Source organism: Hipposideros armiger, unplaced genomic scaffold, assembly GCF_001890085.2.
Source record: "Hipposideros armiger isolate ML-2016 unplaced genomic scaffold, ASM189008v1 scaffold_334, whole genome shotgun sequence".
NCBI classification, from domain to species: domain Eukaryota; kingdom Metazoa; phylum Chordata; class Mammalia; order Chiroptera; family Hipposideridae; genus Hipposideros; species Hipposideros armiger.
The window spans coordinates 571,430-583,728 of record NW_017731684.1 but is presented as its reverse complement, the minus strand read 5'-3'; the positions used below and the strand labels follow the sequence as shown (position 1 = coordinate 583,728).

General features: G+C 39.7%; 1 protein-coding gene across 2 annotated transcripts in view; it reads right to left on the bottom strand.

Moving 5' to 3' along the window:
- The window catches only part of TAFA1 (TAFA chemokine like family member 1), a 573,437-nt gene that overhangs the window by 253,812 nt on the left and 307,326 nt on the right, over nucleotides 1-12,299 (bottom strand). The window lies entirely within an intron of this gene.

The following is a 12,299-nucleotide window of genomic DNA, read 5'->3' as shown; positions in this document are numbered from 1 at the left end:
TCTAGATAGAAAACTTGACTCATGAATATGAAACTTTAAGACCATATACATAGGATTTTGAAAGAAAACAAAATTGATACTAGGAGGAGAGTAAAAACATAAACAACCAATAAAAGAAAAGGTGAGGGATGGTAGGAAAAATAAGGATTAAACCCCATGTGAATGAAACAATTGGTAATTGGTAAAGCTGGATGATGGGTAATGGGAATTTATTACACTATTCATTCCATTCTTGAATTATGTAAAATTCTTTATAATAACAAGTTTAAAAATAAATCCATCCAGAGGTATATTATTGCCTATATAGTAAGAAAACATTAAAAGATTGATAATATCCATTGTTGATGAAAGTGTGGGAAAAGAAGATTCTCATACACTGTTGGTGGGAGTGTAAATTATTATGACCTTTTGAAAGGCAATTTGACAGTAACTATTAGAATGTTTAAAAATGTGTTGCACATATTGATCCATAATTCTATTTCTAGAAAGCTTATCTACAGAAGAAGTCACCCATTTGTGTATGGGTACAGTACAAAGATGTATACTGTGGCTTTATTTGTAAAAGGAACTATTTGGAGAGCCTCTATGTATCTACTAAGATGCAACAGTTTAACAAATATGATATGTTCATAGTATGGTCATTGTACAATTTATTATTGTACAGTTTATTATTTCTAAATGATGTGTCTAAATATTGACCTGGAAGGTTGTTTAAGGATTCACATTATACATGGGTAGTACTAATTCTGTATCTTTATATATGTTTTTAATTCTTTATTTATGCTCATGAGTTAAAAGTGTAATGAGAGAAATCAATAATAATATTCTTATGCAAAATAATACCCTGGAATATGATAATCGGTTTTGTTGAACTTACGACAAACTTGCAACAATTCATTACTAAAGCATTGCTTAACTACCTTGGTGTCCAGGTACATCTGGTAGGATATACCTACTAATATATATGCAATATCAGGCCTCACCTAAAGAGGCACCTGGTACTTCTGGTCCACCATGAGTTCCCAGCTTTAGCACAGTACCTGGCACATCATTTAATGAAGGAGTAAATGAATCTATAAAAGAGTAATGTACATGGTTACCTCTAGATTGTGGGATTATGGATTATTTTAATTTTCTTTTGTGTGCTTTCCTATATTCTCTGAATATTTAAAATCAGAAAAATAAACAAAGCTTTTAAAAATTATTAAAACTGTATAGGAAAGGTCTGTGGTACAGCTTAATGATAAAGTGGAACTGTGTTATTCCACAGATTTCAATATATTGCAATTCAAATATTTTTCTCCTCCTCCTTCCCTGCACAAACTACTTAAAAAATAGAATGAAATCCTGGTAAAGCTCAACATACAAGATGAGTATTAGTCTGATCACCCATCAGGATGATAAAGGAGGTTTACTCTACAATTATATTACATATTTATAAAGAAAAATTTTGAAAGTGGTTTCTTTTACATTGATGGATGTCTCAACACTAACCATAAAAATAATAAAAATTAAGCATCTTTGTTTTGCTGCTGCTAAGAATGCATGTATGATGCACAGCATTTTGATTCAGGGGACACATTTATCATACCTCTTGGGAAAACTTTGCACACAAATCAACTGAAACCCCTCTGGGTGGCACAACTTTCATGATATTTTAGAAAGTGTTATGGCTTATACTTTTATACCAATGCTCTTAAACTGGGATATATGGCAATATCTGGAGACATTTTGGATTGTCACCACTGAGGGAATAGTGTCAATATCTAGTGGGCAGGGGCTAGCAATGCTGCTAAACAATGCATGGGGCAGTCCCCACAACAAAGAACCATTCATTCCAAAATGTTAATATTACTGAGGTTGAGAAACCCCTGCTTTATACTATTTTTCCTCTGTCTTGTAATTTAGGCAGTACCTACCCCTACATGTAATTTGACTGCTTTGGCTTCTGGATTTTTTTTATTGGGTTATTAGATTACTAATTGGCTAACTAAATTTCTACATATAAACTGTTGGGGTTTATTGTTTTTGCTTTTTTAGTTGCAGAATTTTAACACTAACTATGTGGCCACTTTACCTGAGAGATTCCTTCAAGGTAGAAAGCTTTACTGAGAGTCTAATAAGGACGAGACATTACCCCAGGCACTGAGTGCACAGAAATGAATGAATAGGCATGGCCCCGAGGTCCAGGTGCTTACACTGTAGTGAAACAGAAAACAGTCCTCAGCTTTGCGATGCGAGACGCCCGATAGATGATGGCATTGTGGGCAATGAAATGAACTCTGAATTTGAACTGAAGGCCCGGGTTAACATTCCAGTTTACTATTTCCTTCTTTCTGTTCACTAAACAAACAAGCACAGTCCTGCTTCTGGTCTTTGCTCTGTTTATTCTTCTGCTGAAAATACCCTTTCTTCAAATCTCTTCTCTGCTGGATCTTTTCTACCATTCAGATCTCTGCTCAAATGTCAGTTCCTCAGAGAGGACATTTCTGATCACTGTAGCTATTGTCTTCTCTAATCTTTATCTCATTGTCCTGTTTCATATGCCTTCCCTGAAAGTATCCTGTTACTTGTTTAGTGTTTGTCTCCATAACAATGACTTTTTATGACTTTTGGAAAAAAGTCCCATAGTCCTTCAAGGCCTTGGTGATCTGACCTCTGAGGCTGTTGGTGGCCTTCCCTGAAGCCCTCCTTCTTTCCTTCTTTCTCCTTTCCAGCCACACTGGCCTTGTTCTTTGCCTCCATCAGAGCATGCAGCCTAGGAGCCTTTGTACTCTCTTCTCTCTACCTAAAACTCTCGCTTTCCCAAATCCTAGCCAGCTGGTGTCCAGATAAAAAATGGGAAATTAATAGGAGAGCAAGCCAGTGTGGGATGCCCATACAGTTAGCTTCACACACGACTTCTTCCACTGTCCACCAAGTTTGCTCTCCGTGTTTCTCTCCAACATTACTTATTGCATTTTAATTATTGACTTCCTTTGCCTACATTTCTTTTGGCTGTAAGCCCTCTGAAGGCAGGGCCCTTGTCTTCTGGCTTACTGCCATCATCCCAGTGCCTGCTGTGATTCCTCCTTATGGTACGTGTTCAACAAATATATATTGATTAACTTACTCCATCCTGCAGACCTGAAACTGGTTTTTAAAAATGTAAATTTAATAAAACCTATAATAACACTTTTGTCTGCTTTTTAAGAAATATCAACTGTATGGACCCACCTCTACTGTGCTTCTGTAAATTGCATGTGGACTAAATATTCATTTTGGAAAAATAACAACAAAAATGCAAACAAGGTCCTTTGCTAACAGAATCATTTCTAGAGAATAAAACTAAACAAGAGAGAAAGAGAAAAGGAGAGAGTATGCAAAAGTAGTCATCATCTCATTAAATTGAAGTAGAAGCACACAATCAAACTTTTGACAAAGGCTGGTGATACACACGCACCAACAGCCCCTCCTCCCCGGCCCCCTCACACACACCCAGAGTGATATGTGAACAAAATGCAAACACCAAACCCCTCACTATTTTTGATGATGGGTGATGTAACTATGTATTGCCCCAATATCGTCCCAGTGCAATCCAGGCCAACTCCTGGAGTAGCCAAAGCAGGCCTTGTCTTGCCCTCGAGGACATTAGTTGCAGGATGAATTCTGCAGACCACGTGTGAAGCTCCCGTTGATGTGCCCGCATTTGCATCTGCAGACAGAAGGGAACTTCGGCTTTTTCTTGAATGTATTGGCTCCCCACACTGTTTTGCTCTTCTATTCATTTATTATTTTTTATCTGAACACCAGAAAGAAAAATGTTGAAGGAAGTTTGGGTAATTTTCTTTCTCATCCCACATTTAATAAAACTTTTATCATATTTCTTTTTAAACTATTGCACTTCTTCATCATCCTAAATAACACAGAGTAAAACTTAACATTCACAATCCAGACTTAGGAAATTTACAGTCTGAATTTGGAATTGGAAGCTCACTTATCTACCTGACTGAGCGGACCATGTGAAGCCATTCTGAGTGTAAAATAGAGAAGATAAGAACATTTTAAGGCCCCCCAACTCCCACAGTTCTCAATAAGACCTATGCTCATTTCTTATTCTTCAGCCCGTCCATATGCCTGCATCTCTGCCTTGGGGGAATGGCTGGGAAACTGGTTAGAGCATCCTACCAAAGCCAACTGGATTTCATGGAAGGGCTGCTCTGGCTTTGGGATATTTATAAACCAGAATAAAATGTTGATCTAGGAGAGTCCTTAGAGATTACCCTCTATGTGCTCATGTTATAGTGAAATTGAGTCCCAGAGATGGAAAGAAATTTAAGCAAGTCACACAGACAGGGGTAAAGCTGAAACGTTTTTTTTTTCCTGTACATCATACTGTCACCAGTATGATACTAGTTTAGCCCACTAGCATCTCTTATCTGGATTTCTGTAACAGCTTTCTAACTGGTCTCCCTGCTTCCGTTTTTATATTCTCCCATCTGTTTCTCTACAGTAACAAGAGTGGTTTTAAATTATAACCTATATCACTCTAGTTAGTCCCTTGCCATAGTGTCTCAAGGCACAAAGGAAACAATGCAATGTCTTGACAACACTACAAAGTCATGTACGATCCGGCCCCTTCCTTTCTCCAATCATATATCATTACTTTCTCTCCCTCACTCACTGTGCTTCAGCTTAATCATTGTTCAGTTCTCCAAATATATTCAGATCTTACTCACCCCTGGGGCCTTTGCACTTGGAATGCTCCTCTTTCTCTCTGGTGCATGGTTAAATTCTTTTCACTCTGTATCTTAGCTTAAGTATCTAATTATATTAATTACCTCCTTCAGAGTTCTTGCTATATGAAAATGATGGTACCCCCATTAGTATTACTTCTTTTTTTTCCTTCAAAATATGTAGCATATTGTGATTATTTTTGTGACATATTTTTAATTATTTTTTTACCATTATTTTTTTAGCTGAGCCATCCTGCCACCTGTTGGCAGCTCAGCTCAGGCTGGGCATCGAACCGCTGTTGCTCAGAACTCACATTCTTGAGTGAGCTCTTAACCAACTGAGCTACTCGGCCAGCCCTCTTTTTTTACCCCCTTCCCCCAGTTAAAATATAACCCCTGTGTCTAGCACAGAGAAAAGGACAAAATAGGCACTCAGTTCATCTTGTAAAGAATAAATGTGAATTCAAAGCTCCAAACCTCCCCACCCAATGCGTATCCAATGGTATGAACACAAAGGTATTAAAAGAAATGCAGTTTTAATATGTTAGCAGTTCCAGCCATTACCAAATAATTGCTTAGCCTGACATAAAGGTTAGCTCTGTTTCAAAAACATTCAGTATGTTCTTAAAGTACATAAAAACTAAAGCTACCAAAATGTTTTACTGAGATTCTTAAAGCATTGTCATGATGGAGGATGATTTACGGCACACTTTAAAAGACACCTTCTCTTAGCCATGGCTCACACCCGACTGACTGCACTGAACTAGTTGAAACCTGTCACACACTGTTACTAAGGTTCAATGCACCGCTTCCCGTATTGAAGATCCCTGCCTTCCCATTGGATGGCACTCGGCAGCAGCATTCACCATAGTTTTTTATCACAATGGAAAGGCTCCATGTCACACATCGTTTCTGGTACAATAATTGCTGTCAAATAGAAACATTATGGTGTGTCCTCATCCACCTTATTCACTGAATCTGGCACCATGTGACTTCTGGCTCTTCCCCAAAGTCAAAATGATTAAGTACATCGAGGCAGCCACGACAGCACAACTACAGACACTCATGAAAGAGGACTTCCAGAACTGCTTCAGAAAGTGGCAAGAATGATTGGATAAGTGTGTTTGAAGCCAGGGGGAGTATTTTGAGGGGGATTAATGCCAATGTGTCTTTTACTGTAATAATTTTTTTAATTGAAGCATTCCCTGTATTTTTTTTATCATACCTCATAGTCACTGAAGAGATGAGGTAACTGAGTTTTAGGAAGCAAAACAGGCCCCTTGAGTAAGAAATGGCCAAGCAGGAGGACAACCTGAGGGCAGGCTGGTGCCAAAGTAGATGGTGCTAAGCCCCCTTCTCCTTGCCATCTTCAGTGGTGCTCCAGTGGCCCAGAGGAGCAACGTGGTTTTTAGAGTATTGTTCTTTATTACAAAAAAGCAGCTTTTCACCCAGTGAGGATAAGGCTCTTTTATGTAAAGTGATTTTTATCTTTGGCAGAAAGCAATTGCAATACAGTCATATTTCACTCTGTTCAGAGTTTGGATCTCCCTATCCATCTCCATAAGTCAATAGGATTGGGGAAAGAGAATTTCCCCCTGAACATCTATTTATAGTTACAGTGCAAATCATTATATACTTGAAAATCACTTAACCACATTTCAATCATTTGAGTAAAACCCTTGGGCTGGCATCACATCACATCCCCATTCCTGAGGTGAATAAGCTATTCTATACATTTAGAAAGTGTGTATATATATATATATATGTGTGTGTGTGTGTGTGTGTGTGTGTGTGTGTGTGTGAATATGTATATATACACACATGTAAGTGTGGGGGTAAAATCTAATGTGGAAAGTAACAGACAAAATACAGGTAGCTGTTACCAAAATGTTTCCCACCCCATCTTCTCAACTATTAACCCTTTGGAAACTGTAAAGTATTTGCCAAAAACATCTTGATTCTACAGACATTTAGGAACGCTGCTCATCCTCCTTATTGCAAAGTCGTGGACTTCCTATCTCATGTCCAAGTTCTTTAAAGAAATATATCACCCTTATGCCCTTTTGGATCTTGTACCCATAATTCATTCTCCTTGGGGCAATACCTAGATTCTACTCGGGAAATCTTCTTTGTCGTATTCTCAGTTATGTGTTTTGCATGGCCCAGGCCTGGCCAGTTAGAGGTAGACAATCCCATTCCCTGGACCACATAACTTGTTCAGCGTTGAGCATGTGACAAAGCTCAGCTTAAGAAACTTGATCCCAGGACTTTTATGGATCCAGCTGGAAGCAGGAGCTCTGCGTTTCACTGGAGTTTTATGACATGGTGGGAAACAGACCTGGAGAGACTAGTGGCTGTCCTTGCTACAACACGGAGAGATATTTCCTGAAACTGAAACCAAAGAAAATAAGCAACACCAAGAGATGGAGAGGGAGAGAGAAACAAAGAGGGGCATCAGTGGGTGGAGGATGACACAGTTTGATCCTTTGCATCTAGCTATGTCCCAATCAGCTGGTTTTTTTTTTGTTTGTTTTTGGCTTAAGCAGTTTTGTTTGGGTTTCTATCAGTTCCAACAAAGACTCAATTAATATAGACTAGACATCAGTGTTTTGCAGAAGTCTTCAATAGAAACAATACATTCAGCTCTCTTTTCATCACTCTGTGAGTTCATGTACTAAAAAGCTCATGTATGCTAAAGGGCTCCCAGGTGCTCCCCTAATAAATTGTAAATTGAGGGTTGGTTTTCCTCTCCTGTTTAATCCATACTATATCTCATAACGTCTGGCAGTTTAGTCTACCACATCTCCCAGGAAATAAACTTGCTGTTGACTTTCCCTCTGGTCCTTCATCTGAAGGATCCTTACTAATACTAGAAGCTCCAGGCAGAGGAGGACACTTTGGTTGAGAGAGCCTTCTGGCAGTCCCAGGTTATACTTTCGTACCTGGCCCACAGATAACCTGGACCTCTTGAAAAATCCTTTATACCTAAAGGAAGCAAATCCCAAAGATTTGTACTGATAGGGATCAATGCTGCATATAAACATGAAGGGACTTCTGAAAACACTGAGAATTATCTACATCAGCTAATATTAAATTTTCTGACACTAAGTATAGGGGATTTTGGAATGTTCTCTCATCTTCTTACTTGACACAAGCATACCAAATGTGACAAGAATCACCTCAAAATATTAACATTCATATTTCTAAACTCATATTTCTAAACTGTGTTCTGATGCTTGCTAACCCTTCACTGAGGCCCTTCCACATCCCCATTAAGTAATTACTATGTTTATCCTCATTATAAACAGGAGCTGAGAGAGGTTAAGTTAGAAAGTGATGGAGCAGAGACTCAGATCCACTTTTGCCTGAATCTAGAGGTCTTAGCCACCTCAATTCTGTATCACAACAGAAGGGAAAAATATATTTGGATGTGGTTCTCCGCAGTCCACCTTTCAGCAGTGGGGAAAAGGGTCACAGACTTCTCAGGGCTGGCATGGAGACTATTTCATAATGAAAATATTTATTTTCATGATGGAACCTGAGCAACAGGTTCCAGCAGGGCCTTCGGTTTTGTTAAAATTGGTTGTCTCTAACAATGGTGGAAATCAGTGGACCATTGTCTTGAGATTCCTGGAACACTGATAAGAAAGCAGAGTCCCAGGCCTCACCCTAGACTTGCTGAATCAGAATCTGCATTTCAATAAGACCCCTAAGTGATGCATATGCACACTCAGTGTTGGAATATACTAGCCTGGAATAAGCTACCAAAGCACCGTCCTTGGACAGCAGCATTAGCATAAAAGGCAGTGTATACCAGATGCTTAGAAAGGAAGGAAGGGAGGGAGAGAGGGTAGGAGACGGAGGGAGGAAAGAGTGTGGTAAGGGAGGAAAGAGAGGGAGAAATACCGACATTAGCAGGAAACGCTTACATGCCTGATGTAATGGGTATTGGAATTAATGTTAGTTCACTCAGGCAAGACAACTTAGTGTAATGAGTTAGTGTCAGCCACTCTGAAAGTTTACATCTTTTTTAATTATCATGATTACTCAGCTGACTGCTTTCTCTCTAACAACAGGAAAGCGAAGGGAGCATGTGAGTTAAGCAACATTAGCAGCCCCTACAGCACATACAGAAGGAAAGCAGAGTGAAATGTCAATCAGCCAAGAGGTGGATATTTTTAGGTTTCTGGAAGAAAACCAAAGGGCTTCATTTGACCCTTTTCTCCGAGTGCCAGAGTGCCTGGTCTCTACCACTATTCATCCATTCTTTTCCTTTCTATTCCTTTCACCTCTCATTTCCTTCACCATATTTTCTCCCAGTGGGGGAGGGAGGATGATGATAATGCCCATCAAAGAGAGGTCAAGTAGCACAGGAAGAAAATATTTTAAGGACTCTACTATTTAGCTAACAGTTGAACTGCCCACCCACCTCCCTTCACTTCTCAGCACCCACAGTGTGTTGAGTCATGGGGGTCAAGCATTTTTGGTCTCTGGTTTAGATCTGCTAAACCTCAAAATGTCAAAGTTTAGGCAATGCCTAAAAAATATATCTTTCTTTTGTGGAAACTGAAATGTTGCTGTCTCCCCTTTTATTTCCTTATATCCTGACCTGACTGTCCTTTTTAAGAATATTATCTTTTGGAGTCAAAACTTTGGGCATCTTCTCAGAATAAGAAGGATTCATAATGGCAGTCAAATACCTTAGAACTTTATTTTTTGAGCTGATGTTATAAAAGAGAGCAACTGAATGATTCAGAAATATGCCTCACCTCTTTAACAACTCTTAAACAGATTCGGAAAATTTCAGCAGAAAGAATAAGTAAAATGTATTATGTGGACTGCCAATGGCAAGGGACTACAGCTCCTCTGATGAGTTCATGAGTGTGAAAAACTCCAGAACTAAGTTATCTTCACCAGTTGACATTTATAGCAGCATCTAGCAACCTTAATAATATCTGACAATCGTCTAGCAGAGATTTATCACCTGCAGAAATAGGAGTCATCCCAGAAAAAGCACTCAGAGGAAAAGAAAAGGTACAATTGAGAAGTTGCATACACAAAGAGTAATATAATGCTTGGCTGTCTCCACTCCCCCCCTTAAATATTAAAAAAGAAATCCTTCAAACAACCTATGCAGGATAGAAGAAGATTTCCAGGAGTCAATACAGAAATGTGAACAGAATCGATTATCCCTTCATGAAGGAAAGGATCCACAAATATACTACACAAATTCACTTAAATCAAGGTGGTAACTGAATCTTGCCATCTGTAAGGCGGGGTATTCCTTGTGATCACTAGGTACACAGGCTCTAGGTTCCTACTTCAATTTTGCCTGCACACCTGATTTCTGTGTAAGTTGTGTGAGTTACTTGAGTTTTTGGAGCACAGTTTCCTTATCTGAAACGATGATAATATACCCACCATAGCCCCAGCACAGGACTGCATTGTTAGAATAAAATCATACAATCAAACACATTAAATGCTTAGTATGGGTTCAGTAAGTCTTCATTGACATGTTTTGATGGGCCAGTTTGTACTAATGGGTGGAAGTATTCGGAAAGTCTACCAATGAGAAGTCTGTTTTTATTGGCACCCAGACCCCCTGCACCTTTGGCAGTATTCCCAGGAGAATACATTAGTCTGCAGAGGTCTCTTTTGCTTGAGCCCAAGAGTCCTCATTAAAGACCAGTCAGACAGGACTAGTCAGAGCTTCACTTTATGGTAACAGGACAGTTCAAACCACATGCTTAGCCCTGGGGTCTGGGCAGCATCTGCTGGAGAGGAGGGCAGCAGAAGATGATAAACTGCGAGACAAGGACAGCAGGGGCCTTGGAGTTCCTTTCCCCACCCTCTGCATGTCCCCAGGCATCTGGGGACTGAGCCTTTCCAGGCTGTGGCCAGGGACCCCTTACCATGTGTCTCCTAGAATCCACACCTCGCAGTTAGCAGCCCTGCATTCTGGAAACGCAGATTTTCAAACCTGAAATAAGCCTTGGTAAAGGGAGAATAGCAACACTGTGTGCACCAGAGAGATGTAAAAATTCAATGAGTTTCTGTGTGTGAAAGCTCTTTGTAAACCACAAAAACACAAGCCAACTGTCAATGTTATTAATGATGACACTAAAGGGCAGCAGCAATGTACTTAGGTCAGCCTGTCCACGTCTCCTTTTTTACATAAGACGGTGGTTCAACTTCTTATAAAACCTTCAACTTTATAACACATGTGATATGGATCTCTTCAATTAAAGATGTTTTATATCTCAGTCTCATTCTTTTAAGCCAAAGATCAAACTTCACTGTCCACTGACTGCAGGGACACCTTTATTACAGGTGTAAAAGTTTCAATGACCATCCTGGCTGTAAGTGAAATCGCACTACATGAAAAAGATGACATTCCACTTCTGTCTCAATTCAGACCCAGCACTAACCACTTTTCTCTAACGCTATCTTTATCAGGGGTGCTTTCTTTTCCTTACAAAGGAAATGTTTCATGTCCTAAAGTGCAGCTGCCAGGCACGCGGAAGAAGAATTTGCTGACTGTGCCTGGGGAGCCTAACCTAACAGCACCATTCAATTTAGAAACTCAAGATGTTAGCATTCCACTGACTCTCTCTCTATTTTTTTTATCTTCTTAATATTCAGAACTTTTACTTTCTAGTATAAACCCTTTAAGATGACACACTAGCACTCTGATGGTCCCAGAGAAACAGCTCTATGCTACTCAGGCTCTGCACGTTAATTAGCTCTGTCACAGCCATGCTGCCCACCTTTTCTAGAGGCTGATTTAGTCGCTCTCACAGGCCATGGGAATGAAGGGACTTGGGTGTCCTGGGCCAGAGCCTTAACAGGCCTCACAGATACAGCTCCTTCAAACTGGCTGCAAAGCTCTGCTTTTTTGTTCATGTAATTTTTTTCAGGCCTGGAGATGAACTCAGTTAGATCAGGCTTCACATTGCATCTGTGTCCCAGAAAAGTTCCTCTCCCTGGAGGGACAGATCAAAACATCTTTCTGAGACTTTGGAATTCATAGAAATTTCCACCGGGAGCATCAAGCGTGCGGTGGTCAAACCTTGCCTGGGGTCCAGTAGGATGCTCTTGGTAGGATGCTGTGTGAGTATGCTAAATCATCTTTGATTAACCAATGAGTTGCCCTTGATGATGGGGAGTCATTTTCACATGAAAGGCCCTCCCAAATGAAGTTGATGTTGAAAGCAGCAGTGCGGGTGGGTGGGGGGAGGGGGGTGCCCTTTTGAAATACACAGTGAGAATGGTGAATGCTGTGGTTAGATTTCCTAGCAAGAGGTGATTAAGACAAAGAAAAAAGGTGTTAACAACAGCTGAGGAAAACTGAATAGGAGATTGAGACCTAAGTGATTACAGCCTCAGAAAGGGTTTTTGATGAGACTCTTTTAAAAAGAACTTCCAAGTTAAACAGAGCCATGATGAGGTGAAAATAAAAATTGGCATTATAGAAATTACACGAAATTGAATGTTTCTTGCATTGTTAGCTAAGCACTTATGAATGTCTAATTTTAATATTATATCAAAGTGCTCCAATTTTGTATACATTTTCATATAAACATG